Source organism: Anastrepha ludens, chromosome 4 (assembly GCF_028408465.1).
Source record: "Anastrepha ludens isolate Willacy chromosome 4, idAnaLude1.1, whole genome shotgun sequence".
NCBI classification, from domain to species: Eukaryota; Metazoa; Arthropoda; class Insecta; order Diptera; family Tephritidae; genus Anastrepha; species Anastrepha ludens.
The window spans coordinates 119729828-119745746 of record NC_071500.1 but is presented as its reverse complement, the minus strand read 5'-3'; the positions used below and the strand labels follow the sequence as shown (position 1 = coordinate 119745746).

Genomic DNA, 15919 nt, shown 5'->3' with positions numbered 1-15919 from the left:
ACCATCACTTGCGCATTTAGTTAACCTTTCACTATTTTCCATATCTCTGGAAGACAGCAAATATAATACCTGTGCCAAAAAAAGTGTTCTACCGCTCCTCAGCACTTCAGATCAATAGGCATTTTACCTGCCCCATCGAAAGTATTTGAAACATTTTTGGCGCGACAAATTACCTGCTACTTGGGCAAGAATAATCTGCTGAGTAATTTTCAGTCTGGTTTCTAAAGTCTGCATAGTTGCACCACAGCTATGCTTAACGTTTTTGAAGACGTTCGCCCTGCTGCTGATAAGAACTACTTTGCAGTGTTAATATTAATCGATTTTTCAGAGCCTTTTGATACTATTGATAACAACGTTTTGCTGCAAAAATTGATTAATTAATAAAAAGTTACCTCTCGAATCGGCCACAACAAGTTAAGAGTGGTTATATTTACTCAAGTCTAACTCCTTGAATTACATCAGGTGTGCCGCAGGCTTTATATTAGGTCCCATTTTATTTTGCATTTTTATTAATGGTATTGTTGAGTATTGCCGAAATTCGTCGATTCACCTCTATGCTCATGCCATTCAGATCTACCTGTCAAGGCTACTGAAGATTTGATAACAAGGTTTAAGAAGACCTCACTCGTATTTCTAACTGGGCCAAATCTAACAACTTGAAATTAAATGAGTCAAAGACGAAGGCGATTGCTATTTCTAATTCAAAATTTGACTTAGCTTTTATTGCTTAATGAAGTTAATATTAACTTTGATGACATAATAACTAACCTGGGTTTCGAAATAAATTCGAGATTATCATGCGTTGATCACGTAAACTTTGTTGTAAGCAAGATATATAATATAATATTCTTAGAAAGCTCTATTGCACTGCCTACATACCGCCACAACAAGGTTAGGTTGGTATGGTTGGCCAGGGAGTGAGCACACTTGGACGAAGAAGGATTCGTCCTTTGTGATACCATTGTCAAGGAAGTGAGGTGAAGGGTAGGACCGATGAGGTGCAGGGAGAGGGCGGGGAGAGGTGGTGATGGAAAGGTTGGGAGCGTGCGGATTATGAACGATGACTATGTTTGCGTCAACCGCTTTGTGCTGCTGATGAAACTCATCAGATTTTTAATGTCAGCTCCAGCTATATCAGCAGGCGTGGCAAAGAAGTAAGAGCCAAGATGCCTGAATCTTAACCCCGCCAGAGCAGGGCAGCTAAGGAGAAGGTGCTGAGATGGTTCCACCTCATCCTCCATACATCCCGCACAAAAAGGACTCGTGGTGATTCCAAGTCTCACAGCATGCATTCCTCGCGCATTGTGTCCTGTGAGAGAACCCACTAGATTGGAGAGCTGATATTTTGTTAGCCTCATAATCTCGCCCGAGCGCCTTCGCCAGAAGGATTTCGCGACTTTACACGTTTGTGTATTTGCCCAGCCCTCGCTGAGTTGGCGCGATGCCCATCTTTCCAGGAGCAGACCGCAGGTAGTCAGGGGGATCCCAATTTTCTCCCTCCGCGGGGAAATCACCTCACATGTCCCTTGTCTGGCCAACTCATCCGCCTCACAGTTCCCCGCAATGTCGCTATAACCGGGAACCCAGATGAGGCTGATGTCAAAGAATTCGGACGCAGTCGAAAATGAGGTCAAGCATTCCTTGACCAATTCCGAATGCACCGTCATAGACCCGAGGGCCCTTATTGCTGCTTGGCTGTCGGAGTAAATATTTACTTTCTTGACTGTTAGTACGCATTTGAGCAGCCAATCAGCGGCCTCCTTGATTGCGGCTACCTCTGCCTGGAACACACTGCAGTGGTCCGGTAACCTGAATTTTCGTCTGATGGGAAGCCCTTCGCAGAAGACTCCTCCGCCAACCTTTCCTTCCAACTTCGATCCATCCGTGAACAAGTTCACCAGGCCCTGCCCCCAAGTGTAGCCCTCCGCCCACTCTTCCCTTGACGGGATGTGAGTGGAGAATGTTCCGGTAGGACTAAACGAGGGTATACACTGGTCTGTTGACAGAGGGATGAACTCAAAGTTTCTAAGGATGCTTGAGTGCCCATAAGTGAGGTTGAGCTTATAGCTCCAGCCCCTCAGTCTGATTGCGGTACGTGTAGCGGCAATTCTGCCTGCGATATCTACCGGTACCACATTTAACATTGCGTTGAGTGCCAGAGTAGGAGTCGTTCGAAGCGCCCCACTGATTCCAATGAACACCTAAATTAAAATTTGTTACATCACTCATTGCTCCGCATGTATCATACGCTGAATTAGTATATTGCACGCTTGATAATAATTCGAAACATAAATTGCAAATTGCTTTAAATAATGAAGCGCGTTTGAAAAAAGCTAATATGACCATAATCTATCAAAAGAGGTTCTTGGTCATATCCTGGTCTCGTATCTCAAAGTTCACGCTCTTATATTCGTGCATAAATTAATATAAGTACACACAAAAGCCATTGCACCTGTATAAAAACATTAGTATTAAATGTCAGTGCATCCGAACATTGAATCTCATTATTGCGACTTATACTTACTTAGAATCAGAGCGCAAGTTCTTTGTTAGTGCCATACAACTATGGAATTCTGTACCAACTATAATAAAGTTTATAAAACAAGCAAGGTGTTTTAAAACTACAGTTTCTAACTACTTCTAACCTTTAATCCCCCCTTTCCTTATCACGTTCCCATCATCTTTCTCTTTTTCTTACTTATTTTAAGTTTTAGTCTATAAGTTTAATAGCTGAAATAGTTTTAAATTTTAAGTAGCATTTTTATGTATACCATCCTCGTTTTCTAGAGTTATAAGAAAACGCACTACCACAAGAGTTTGTCTTACTTTGTACAAAACAAAACAAATAAATTGAAATTGAAGTTAAATTTTTACATGCCTTATTTTGAAACAGCATCCAAAATGACAGACCAATGACTGGCAAAAATATCAATGATAGAAAAGCCAACATCTTCAAGACTACCTGGTCGACCTCCAAAGAGATGGCAAGAATGTTGGACTTCAAGCTCAACCGATACGTGATTTTAATGTAGTATAGATAATTATTATATTAATTATATCTGTTATGTATATATGTTATGATGTATGCATTTTTTTCTGTAATTTGCTGTAAAACAGAGTTTAATCCTAAAATAAAGATGATAAAGAAGAAGAAAAAGTGTATGTATTTTTACAACTGGATGTTTGATTTCAATTTAAGTTCGAGGCTGCGTCTTTTAGTGCATACACCTCCTAAGAAATCGGATTTTTACAGATAGAAAACTGAGCTGAATGATAAGGATTTAATAAACAAATGATTACGATTACAATAGTCCTTAAAAGTTAAGAGAAACTGGTTACAATTAATACACTCTTTCGTCAACACTAAACGAGATTAATTTTTTCTTTTAATTGATTCTTTCAGATTACTTTGACCTTTCACATAAATTTAAAAGCAATTCTGTTCTTTTTTATAAGGATTAATGCAAAAGTTGCAAGGATAACATTTTTTAAAAACTGATGTTATATTTTCTTAATGAATTGGAATTTCATGTGGAAAAATTAACAGGGAGATTCTTTTTACTCTTGTTCAGACTTCGAATTACAGCAAGAAATCATGATTCAAATATTTCTAGAGGTAGATTCCAAGGTGTATTTATACAAAGGTGGTAGGAACAATAAAAAACCACAATCACATGCATTTTGTTAATGTATTTTTACGGTCACTGTGGATGCTAAGCATCGATGGAAGCAGCAAATGGAAGCAAACTTAAACGGCATGAGATCGATCTGAAAATAATAAAACTGAAATGGCGAATTGGACAAAGATCAAAGCTCTCCATATATAACAAAATAGCTATAAATAAACAAATCATAAAGCCTGTGTGGTCCTATGGCAAGAAACTATGGGGTTGCGCCGGTCAAAGTATTATAAACATACTTCAACGACTCCAGAATAAAATCCTTCGAGATATACTCAACTCACCTTGGTTCCTTCCAATAAGGCACGATAATGAGGAAACTAGCAGGCCTAACCCGACGACTCTATCGAGTCAAAATGCGTATTATGTTATAGTGATATAACATTTAAACATTGAAAAACTCATTGATAAAATTGTTGATAGAATTAATAATGAAATATTGATTAAAATGAATTTTAGAAAACTCTTCAGCAGATCTGAAATAAAAAACGCAGCTGAAAAAAATGAAAATTTTTTATTCATTTTGTGAGCCTTACAAATATTTGAAAATGACTGCCACGACGCTTAGAATTTTGCTTTTCTTGCTTTAGCTGAGGCAAAAGCTCTTATAATTTCATCGAAGTCGAGTTTCCTTGCTAACTCAGATTCCAAATACAAAGTTGTCAATACTGTTACTCGACTCTGAGTTGAACAAGAACGATGGTAGTCTTTGATCCTTGATAAAGCGCTGAACGATCTTTCGGCGCCGGCAACCGATACTGACAGGGTGCAGAATATTCGCAAAGCAATGCAGATGTTCGGAAACAGAGTATCCAAGTTTTTAGCTGTGATGGCATCCAACAAGTCGAACGGATTCATACAACATTCCGAATTTCCAGTAAAATTCGCCTTTTACACACTCTTCAAGTGACACATCTCAATTGAGATTATAAATATGTATATATAAATAATTTTTTCAAGTCATTTACGAAACGAATTTAAAAAATTATTTATATAATAACATACCCAGTGAGGACAAATTGCTTTAAAGAATAACTACGTTTCAAAATTGGTCTTCATTTAAAATACAACTGTCTAAATTGAATCTAATCATCACTATAATTATTAATTACCTTATAAATCAGTAGCATAAAATGTTCCATTTTAATAAGAGCTCAATAATATACACTTTTGTATCACCATATTATATTTATTCTTCGTAATCGTGATCATAACATTCGATATGGTGACACCAAAAAAAGTCTGTGACGGAACTCTGGTAGAAGTATTATTTACTATATTTTTTCAAGCAGGAAATTTCTTGGAATTACCTTCGAGTCCGGGCCCCTCTGAAAACTCCGGGCCCGGGGGAAAAAGTACCCGAAAATAATGCAAAATTAATATTCTGGATGCTAAAAGGTTCTGATGCTCCTTACTGCATACCTAAGCTAAGGGCTAAGAAAAGTTAGAAGCCACTGGAAGTTTCTTCGAATTGTTGCTTATATATAATTATTACCTAAGTATAAATATATGTTTGAGTTTCAAAAGGTATTCATGTAAATCACAGTCATGAATGCTTAAAATGAGCATGAAAGGTAGTTCAGTATGCACACACACAAGTTCACAGAAATTTTGTTGATAACCAAGCATGCATGTGGGTAAGTGGCTGCGTATGGGTAGGCTGATCAACTCATTGCCTCTCAGCTGAGGTGTAAAACACTTTATCCAAATGAGCTACGAGTAACTGTATATTTCATAAAATTGAATTTGCATAAGTAAGCAGACTTTCCGTTCTCCCAAATCCCATATGAAAGCGCCACATATACATATGTATATCCATACTATATATAAAATATAAACAAAAACTACAGCAAAGCAAACTTTTGAAAACTTTTAGTGAAGCTGCTTTTATTTTTAGCTCATTTAAAGTATATTAAAATGCATATGCAACTAAAAGTATATTCTCATTTAGTAAAAGCTAGTAAACAGTGGAAGCCTCGGAGTGCATCGGCATCAAGAAGCACACCAAAATTGGAGGAGGAGCTCGGCCAAACACGTAACAAAGTGTGTGGGCGCCAAGCAAAAAGTGAAGTATTTACTCATACACATAGGTGCTTAAATGAATCCTCATACTCATATTTGCATTTGTATGTGTGCAATTTTGACAAAACAACTTATTTGGCTTTAAAAGGTTTTGCTTAAAGTTTATAAATTCTGATTTATTATGGAAAAATGTAATATTTTAAAGAACTTTTATTAATATAGTTACTTAATCCAAAGCTATTAATGAATGCTGATGAAATACTTCGCAAATAGCAAACAATTTAGTGCTTCACAGAAAACAATGTTAAGTTGATTTTACTTGTTTTATCAAAAGGATGCAGATATCATAGTTTTCACAACCTCCGCTTCGGCCACAAAAGTTCATTTCGGTTCGGCTTCGACTAAGAAACATCAGCGCTTTGGTCGAATAATTCTTGTATCAAATTTTTGCTTGTGAAATATTTTTTGTGTAATGGTATCAATTCCATTTTTTTTCACTACCTTTGAAATATGTATGTTTCATCTGCTCCTCCATCGAGTGTGGCTAGTGAACTATTTTTGAACGCTGCAAGCTAACTCCGATAAGCTACTGTTTTTATTTTGCAATATGAAATTACTGAGATGTAAGTTTTAAACGGCCGCCGGAGCCGGGTTGGGTTGGTGCGTGACGATCAATTGGTAGTGCACGGGTGCGAAACCTCAGACATGAAACACCAAATGATAGTAACAGTTTTTCTAATAGCGGTCGCTTCTCGGCATGCAATGGCGAACCTCCTGCTGTATTTCTGCCATAAAAAAGCTCCTCATAAAAATCATTTGCCTTTGGGAGTCGGCTTAAAACTGGAGTTCTCTTGATTAACAACATCAAAACTCACGCCACTTAGAGGAAGAGGAGCTCAGACAAACACCTTACAGAAGTATACGTGCCATTTATTTATTTATTAAATATTAAATAATTACTAAATGTTATATTTTTTTCTATTTTTATAAACATAAGGATTTGTAATTAATAAAAAAACTGATCCTTTTTTAACCATTTTTATCCATTACTTTGACATTTTAAAAAGATCGTTTCAGTTTCGTTTCGACTTCGGCCAAAATTGGCAGAAGTTTGGCTTGGTGCGGCTTTAAAAAATCGAAGTTCACTGAAAAATGTATAATTCTACTTAGACTTATTCAGTCTTGAAAATTTTGATATAGAGTTTCTTAAGCAAAATATTTTCGATCCGTTTTAACATTTTTATAACTTTTTTCTTTTAAATGTTTTATATATATACTATATAAAAAAATTACTACAAAAGTTATATATTTTTGTAAAAAAATTAGTTTTCGCCATATTTGAAAAACACACCCACCTCAGATTTTGTTCTTAATTTTTTTATTAATAGCTAGGACTATGCTAAGTAATCCCTGCTAATTTCATAACCGAGTTCCCATAACCTTTGATTGAGAAGTAATGAGCCTTATTTTGTTTTAAGCAGTTTTATTAAGCCTTTTGGCTTATACAACTAATATTCTTCAAAATAGGACCCTTGAGCGTCAATACACCGCTGGTAGCGGCCCTTCCACTACAGGAAACATTTTTTAAACTCATCCGCCGGAATCGCGTTCAATTCGGCTGTCACAGTTTTCACAGTCGAAACGCCTCCTCTTCAGCTTTCTTTTCAGGCGCGGGAACAAGAAGAAGTCCGGAGGGGACAGGTCTGGGCTGTAGGGAGGGTGGGGAAGCACCGGAACCCCCATCTTGGCGAATGCAGACGTGCAGAGGAAGGCGGTGTGCGCCGACGCACTGTCGTGATGAAGGGTCCAATTGTTGACGAGGTCGGGCCGAACCCGGACGACGCGGCTTTTCAGCCGAATGAGCACTTCTTTGTAAAAAGCCGCGTTTACAGTGCTTCCTGGAGGTACAAACTGTTTAGCTTTACGCAAAATTTGATCGAGTAACGTTGCTCTAACGATCGCTGCATATTCGCCACTGCAAAATTCTAACACACTTTTAAAACCGCTTTCACGCGCGAAGCGATGTTGACTGCACCGCTGTTGCCATCGAACTGGGACCGATTTCTAATGAAAGGGGAAGGTCCAACGATCATTTTCCCCCACCAACCGATTCGGTTGATCGCTTGGCAGACGCTCCACGCGGGAAGTCTCATTACTTTTCAATCAAACCCTGTATCACTGAAAAATGCTACTTTAAGGAATCGCTAGCATACGCAGTCGTCTCCAAGTCGATCACAGGGGACATATGATATGCTCTATTTTAAAACCTTAAACAAAGCTATGAAAATGCTTAAAAGAACCGAAGATAATTCACTTTATAGAGCTCCATAGCAAAATTTTCAACATTTTATGAACTAGAAATATGTAAGGTTATCTTGTAGACTGAATAAATAAATAAATAAATAAATCTGAAAATAATATTTTTTTTTACTTTTCTTGTTCTTATACTCAAGTTTACAATAAACCAAATTGTAAAACACTTGAAGACAAAGTCTAAAATATAATACTTGGACCATTTGATACGCAATCGCGCATATTAAGCCAACCTATCATTTGACTTTTATTATTAATGAAAATCCCCTACTTTTTTTAAGTGAATTAATGAGTTACAAGAATTTGTCCGTTATGTTTCCTTTTTTTATATGTATGTGGGGAATTGAAAAAATTTCTAATCCACAAACCCTCTAACCCCATTTTAATGGATAAGAAATTATGGAGCAGAAGAAAAAATATGCTAGGATATTACCCTTTAGGGAAAAGAATTAATTTAAAGCCAATCATGAAATAATTTCCCATATAAGATATTCACCAGATTTTCATTGTAACCGCTTATCCATTCCTAGTGTCTGCTACTTAAACATAATCTTTCATCAGACAGTCGATATGCGAACACTAAACCTCGTACAAAACTGCCAAAATTATGCTAAGAGCTTGCAATACGAAAACGACAAACTTTATTTTATCACTCTGGAAAATATTGGTTGGAGTACTGACGGGACTCTATCTCAAATGCGATTAGTCCAGATATAGAGGTACTTTGGAACAATTACTTTGCCATTGTCCTGCTCTTTGAAATACTCGACAAATGTGCCTATGATCAACATATTTTCCATCCTCGAGGGATATTGCTGAAAAATGGCTGAAAGGCTTGTTAAAACTCGTGCATTAAGAATTACATAAACTAATAATTCAACTCCAAATACATAGCACTGGTAGCGCAATGGACCTCAGAGGTCTAAGTGAGATATTTTTACAGATTAGTCAGCACTTTATAACCTAACCTAAACACAATTTCATTTATATGGCTGCCTGTTCTGTGAATAAAGGGATGGTCATTTAAAGTGGACGCATGGGGTACCTATAACTTTTGACATCCCTGTCACACATTGACCAATGTCATACCACGTTGGAAGCAGCAGTGGATGAAGATTTTCAATTGTTCAGCTGTAAATTCAAAATAATTTCTTAACCGAACTGGATTTTTAGCGAAAAAATATCATTTTCGACGAGTCACATTTCTCATTGAAACAGACGTAAGAAAGAAAAAATTCAATTTAATGCAAGCCAAAACCCTCAACTAATTGAAAAACGACCACTTTATGACCAAAAGGTTACAGTTTGTTCCGATATTTGCGAGTCATATTTTTTCCAAGGCGGTGATAGAGATATAGAAGAGCTCTGGCTGCAAGCACTCTATTAGTTACTCAGTGTTGCATTTTTATATCTAATTATAACAAATAAATACTTATAGAAGCATGACGACTTTGACTGACCACCAAGATCCTCCGATTTGACGTCACGAGACTTTTATTTGTACAATTTTTTGAAGTTCAAGGCACACGCCAATAAGCCAAAGGACCAATATACGATTTCAATTCGCAACCTCATAGCCGCTCATCGGAAGATGAACCAACGTGATGGAGAAATATGAAAAAAAAAAAATAAATTGGATCATTACGGTTAAAGATGGCCATTTGTGCGATATTCTCCGAACTATTCAAATGAACAGCAGAAAAGTGTTTCTCATTTAATGTTTCTTAAGATACAAATTCTTATCATATCTACACTTTATGGGTTATTCCAGTTCCCGGACTCAGCACTGCACTCCTCAAGCGCATCCACAAATTTGTACTGGGTAGCATTTGTTTTAACTCTCATAAGAAAATATATGAGTAAAGCTAATAATGTGAATTAAATAATAAAATCCAAATTAGCGCAACAACTGTTGTTGGAAACCTTTAGGTCGCGTCGCACAGTGCGGCCGATTCCCAAAAAGCTGGCCAAAAGTCGAAAAAAAAAGTTTCTAGATAGAGTTTTTTTGTCTTTGGGTTGGCTACAGTAATGCCTTGAGTAGTGAAAACCGTTCATAGCAACGTCCTGTACCCTAAGTATCCTCTGTATTTTCAGTCGCAACGTGGCCTTCGTTTGAGCATCGTATTACTGTCGATGAATAGTGAAAGTTGTACACATTTGAAAGATTTTGTAATGGAGTAAATTGAACAAAACCAAATGGAATCAACTTCGGAAGGTTAGTAAAATACGAAAAATCTTTAGTACATATCAATACCTCGACACAAAATTTTTAGCTGCAGCAATACGTAGATACATTTTTTGCAATTTTTTTTATAAAATTTGAGTTTTCAAATTGTATAGTAATACAACGCCGTCATATGCTGCTTTGAAACCTAGTAAAGGTTACTCAAAAAAGTAATGGTTACTGAATAAAACAAGATTCAGCTGCTACCACTTGCTACCTTGCGACCCCGAAAACATATAAATTTACATGCATCTTGATTATGTTCTAGAATATACGCTATTTCACGTGAGGGGGTGGCCAATAGGGGTGGAAGGGGGTGGATTTTCAAAATTTTAAGATCAAATTCGTAATCAGCGACCCCGACAACCCCCGAGTAAGAAATTTTGAATCAATTACTTAATTTTTTGAGTTTTGGCCAGCTTTTCGGGAATCGGACGCACTGTGCGTCGAGCCAAACCAGCAAATATCAAGACCAGCAGTGCTTTTATTTATTAATTTCGGAAGGTATTAGATATTACTTAAAACCCAGTATTGAAGAAGGAGATCTCAATTATTATTATATTTCTATATAAATTTTTCAGCAAAAAAGTCTCAGATATAGCTCGTTTGTTTATTATTTGTACATTTTATTGGAAATACACTACAACAGTTATCAATGTTACAACGATAATCTAGGCTGAAACACTTTTGGGGAAATACTAAAATAATATTGAATTTAATAGTTTAAAAAACATGTTTTTCGGCAACGAAAAAAAAGCGTAATAGAATTCGAAATCTCGTTTAGTTCTCGAAGTGAGTGGCGCTACTAGGGCATACATTACGTAGCTCTTACTAAAAGTCTTGTTTGAAGAGTCTTAGGTGGAACTAAATAGCACGTAAAAGTGAGATGCCATGTATCACGCCAAACACAAAAACAAAGAGAGGATAGTCTTTCTGCTTTATGGGAACTAACATCCTAGACAGACGGCGGCATTAATTCGGATTACCGGCGCAGTTAATTCTGGTTAAAATCGTAGTATGATAGACGGTTGTTCACTATAGTTTTATCAGCAACAAATGGATCGCAGGCGACAAATACGGGTATTAGCTGCCCTGATACTAAGAAATAACGATTTATTTAAAAAAAATGTAAATTGAAATTTCTCAAACTGTTCCGAAATATTAAAACAATTAGTTTAATTTCGAATGTGTTAGTGCAAACTATCATTGTATCCAGTTTTTCTTGCTTTTCTCTTTAAAGTTGCATTCTTTTTCACTTCCTCTGATTAAATCATAACTTACTCAATTGGCTGCCCTTCTGTTTTAGAAAAGATCGCTTCTAATATTCGCCCTAGAAGTTTTCTTCATTCGGAATTCTTTAAAATTGCTTTTTCGAGGAAGTATGGTAGTTATGGTGTGAACGCTCCCATATCTAGAAGCTGCGTTGAACTAAACATAGTCTTCAATGCTTTATATTTTAGCTTCCCGCAAACAAGTCCTTCTTTAGTTAAATATTTGCAAATGGTTTTTTCTGCCCTCATCCGTAGGGCTTTATCTTTGTTTATGTATTTAATATTTGTTCTCACTTTAAAATTAATGCAGTTTGAATTATAAAGATTTGAGAAGTTGGGATTATTTCGATGCAGAAACAGTGAAAAACCGCCGTCTAAAACCCGCAGATAAACCCTGAATTCCTTTCTCAATAATGTCTCAATTAGCGGTAAATATATTTAGAGTGTGGAAAGATAGGGCTTAAAAATTAAGTTAATCAATCGTTGCATGTGGATTTGCGGATTTAATAAGTGTAAGTATGAACAAATCGCATAAAAAACCAAAAAAAAAAATGTTTTAAATAATGGATTTTGGGAATTGTCTTCAGTTGTTCTAAAAATTGGTGTACCTGCAGGCTTGATATAAAAAAAGTAAACTTAGAAATTATTTAAAAAAAATATGTCTGTCTGTTTAAACTTTTAGGGAAACAATTTTATTTTTTTGTGTATTTTCTGAAAAAGTTCTGTAAAGCGGGGCAAGGGGATATCGCAAGAATCAGTATAATCCACTAAACAAATTCAGATTCATTTATATGTATGTTCCCCTAGTGGGCCAATGCTATTTATGTAGTTATTTACCTCTTCGCCCATTTTGCAACTCAAACCGTTAATTTTCTAAGCAATGTATTTCTAATGGGTTTTCGCTGTAATTAAAGAGTTTAATGCGCCGTTATTGGCATTAACTAGACCAAAGCCGCCCTTTCGTGTCCTTGGAGTAATTGTGGTTGTTGAAAGAGTAGCAAAGCGTATGATTTTTTGTGCGTGTGTGCGTGCTTACTCACTGCACATACATGGTATACGCTCTTCACTCTTTGCTCTTTGCTCTATACAAAAGAATACACACACGGGTGCACATGCATGCATTTGTGCGCATTGGCGAGCTAATAGCCATTCAGCAAATGGGTGTGGAATGAAAATGGAAGTATAATGTGAGAAAATGAATGGCATTTTCATGTTATTGCACGTGAGTATTTTTCAAACACATACACTTTTTACCGTTTTTTTTCCATTTTTCCAGTTGTTATTGTTGCTGTGCTGTACAGTTCAACAACCGCTTAAAGCAATACGGTGTGCAATACCAACACCTAACCAAGGTGAACGCTTTTAAAGAAATTTTAATGAAACTGAGTCGTGCACAAGTGGGTATTTGGATATATGGATTAAGATATGTACATATAAGTATATATCTGCGTCTGAAATTACAAAGATATATTTATAAATATGTGAAATTATATTAGCCGTTTACTGCATGAATTAATAAAGCGTAGAAAAAAAAATTTTTTCACGGTGGAAAGCTCTTCTTAATTATCAATAAGTCAGATTAAAAGAAAAATAAAAGTTTAATATAATATTAATAATAATATTTTGCTTTTTTTCTACGGAACCATATATAAAAAATAGTTGTAAAGTATAGAACTCAGTTGAAAAGCGGGCAAATTATTATCCGACGAGAAAGAGGAGTATATCGAATCCATGAAAATATTTTCTTTGACATGTTTTTGTCATGTTATTTGTAAATGAATCAGTCGCAATTCAATTCTGCTTTTTCACCCACTTGCTCAAAAGTGAGGTTATTTCGAAATGTCTTAAACCATAGAAAATTTCTTTGCGTTTCATTATTGCTAAATACTATATTAGGTTGTTCAATAAGTTTTGCTACTGGTCAAAATTTTTGTTGTTATGTCGGTACACTTTTCATATGGACGTATGTGAAGTTTCATTTCAATCTGTCAGTTCATTCTTTGTTTATAAGCCATTTTGTATAGACGTGCCACAGGACTTTTCGCCATCAATTAATATAATAGAAAGTTGGGTTGATGTATTTAATCGAGGTTGTACAAACCTTGAAGACCATCCACGTCAAAGACGTCCAAACCCAAAAAAAAAAAAAAATGATTGGAAAGGAACAAAAACACATTCGAATGCGACTTTCTCAGTTTTCGAAAGATAAAGTGGATCTTTTGTATCGGTTATACAATAATACAACACCATATAAGAGCCCATGTGCAGTAAAGGATTAAATGAATTTATTAAGCTCTTATAGCTATAATCTAGAATAAAATCTAGACCAAATCTGAGCTAGAAGTAAATTTCAAAACAAGTTGTTGGATTATAAAAATTTGATTTTTTTTCTGCATTAGTTATAAATACTATCGGTATTTATGATATGGCGGCCGCCGTAGCCGAATGGGTTGGTGCGTGATTACCATTCGGAATTCACAGAGAGAACGTTGGTTCGAATCTCGGTGAAACACCAAAATTAATAAAAACATTTTTCTAATAGTGGTCACCCCTCGGCAGGTAATGGCAAACTTCCGAGTGTATTTCTGCCATGAAAAAGCTCCTCATAAAAATAGGAGTCGGCTTAAAACTGTAGGTCCCTCCATTTGTGGAGCAACATCAAGACGCACACCAAAAATAGGAGGAGGAACTCGGCCAAACACCCAAAAAAAGGGTGTACGCCCAATTATATATTCAGTTTATATATATATTTATGTAAACTAGTCACTAATATCGGAGAGGCTACAGATATCTTCATCACTACTTTCACTTTGAAGACCTCCTATCTCTTCATTTGGCAAATATTTTGGTTAAGCCGACTTATTTTTCTTGTTTTACTTCTTTTATAAATCTTACGCGCTCAAGTAAAAAATAATACCATCGTTCCCAAAAGGTCAACTAAAAGTAGTTTTCCCGCCAAAAATCAGACGTTTTCTCATATGCGTCGATGCAGGAGGGTGGCAAACGTTACTTTCGTTACTTTTAAGATAAAAAAAATCCACTGAAAGTATTTTTATACAATACAATCAAATATTATTTATCACTAGCAATTAGTAACATACAAAGTCAAAGAGTTTACTAATTTCAAGCCAAAAGCTTCCTTAAAAGTAATAAATAATTATGGGTCATAGGTCGCTTTCGACAAAAAGAGGAGATAAAGGTTAAATAGAAAATAATATTTTGATCAAAAAGTTCCAAGAATATTTTCAGAAAATTCAAAATACAAATTTATGACTTTAAAGTGATATTATCGCCTGCAAAGTACTCCACTACTCCCTACGAATTGCAACGCAATTATGCCAGCGTTTGATCCTCGAAACGTTTCTGAAACTCTATTTTCGGTATAGCCAACATAGCCGTATCCGATTTTTCCATTACTGCCTTTCGACTGTTAAATCGCGTGCACCATAGAGGTCAAACAGTTTTGACTGCATCAAACACAGAAAAATCGCAGGAAACCATATTACATGAATTCGATGGCTGTTGGATGGTAATTGTTGCGTTCTTCATCTTCTGCATTCATTCGTCTGATGTCTGGATTGTGTGTCATACTCATAAGCCCACGTTTCGTCTCCAGTCTTCCGGTCCCTTGAACCGGTCCTTGAAATTCAGGTTCTTTGGGACCGACTGTGAGACAAGCAAAACACGCAAACCCAAATCATTAACTCAATAACCTTAACAGATTCAGATGAAATGTTTAAGCCCACTGTCAGTGTTCCGATGGCTAATTTGCTGTTACTGAACAACTTTTCTTTCATGTTATTGCTTTTCGATGTCGACTCGCTGTTGACTCGCGATCTCTTCTGAAGTGTGCATGCCGCTAGTAAGCGGCTGTTTTCTTTCGAATATCACTACCGAATTTCTGAGGTTTTCGTTTCATTCAATCCATATTTAACGAAAAATTTATTAAAAACTCGTTCTTTCAAATTCAGATCCATTTTTAAAACAATAAGAAATAGAAAACACGTGCAGGGCAGATTTACTCAAGACGGCGTAACTTTAAAAAATATCAAGCAATGGCGAAAATTGGTAGGAATGTTAATCACAGATGTGGCAGCCTACAAAAAAAAGCAAAACCCAAGTCAGTGGACTTAAAGCGTCACCTGGCGGTTGTCCGTTAACCTTTTGATCAAAGTGGTATAATCCCATTCGAACATAGCCACTTCCGACTTCTATGAGATCAAATATTAGCTCAATTCGGGGATCATTTCAATAGCAAGCTTTGGTAAGCTAACAAAAATAAGGGAAAAAGTTGTCGTAGCAATGGACATTATTTTCAGAAATAGGCGTGAGCTTCATATTAAAAGAAACTGTTATTGTTATATTCATTTATATATCTAATTTCAAAAGGCGTAATTTCAAGACATATC

The 15919-nt window shown here is 36.0% G+C and overlaps 1 protein-coding gene across 1 annotated transcript in view; it reads right to left on the bottom strand.

The window, feature by feature from the left end:
- Positions 1-15919, bottom strand: part of LOC128860885 (uncharacterized) — a 109881-nt gene that overhangs the window by 15831 nt on the left and 78131 nt on the right. The window lies entirely within an intron of this gene.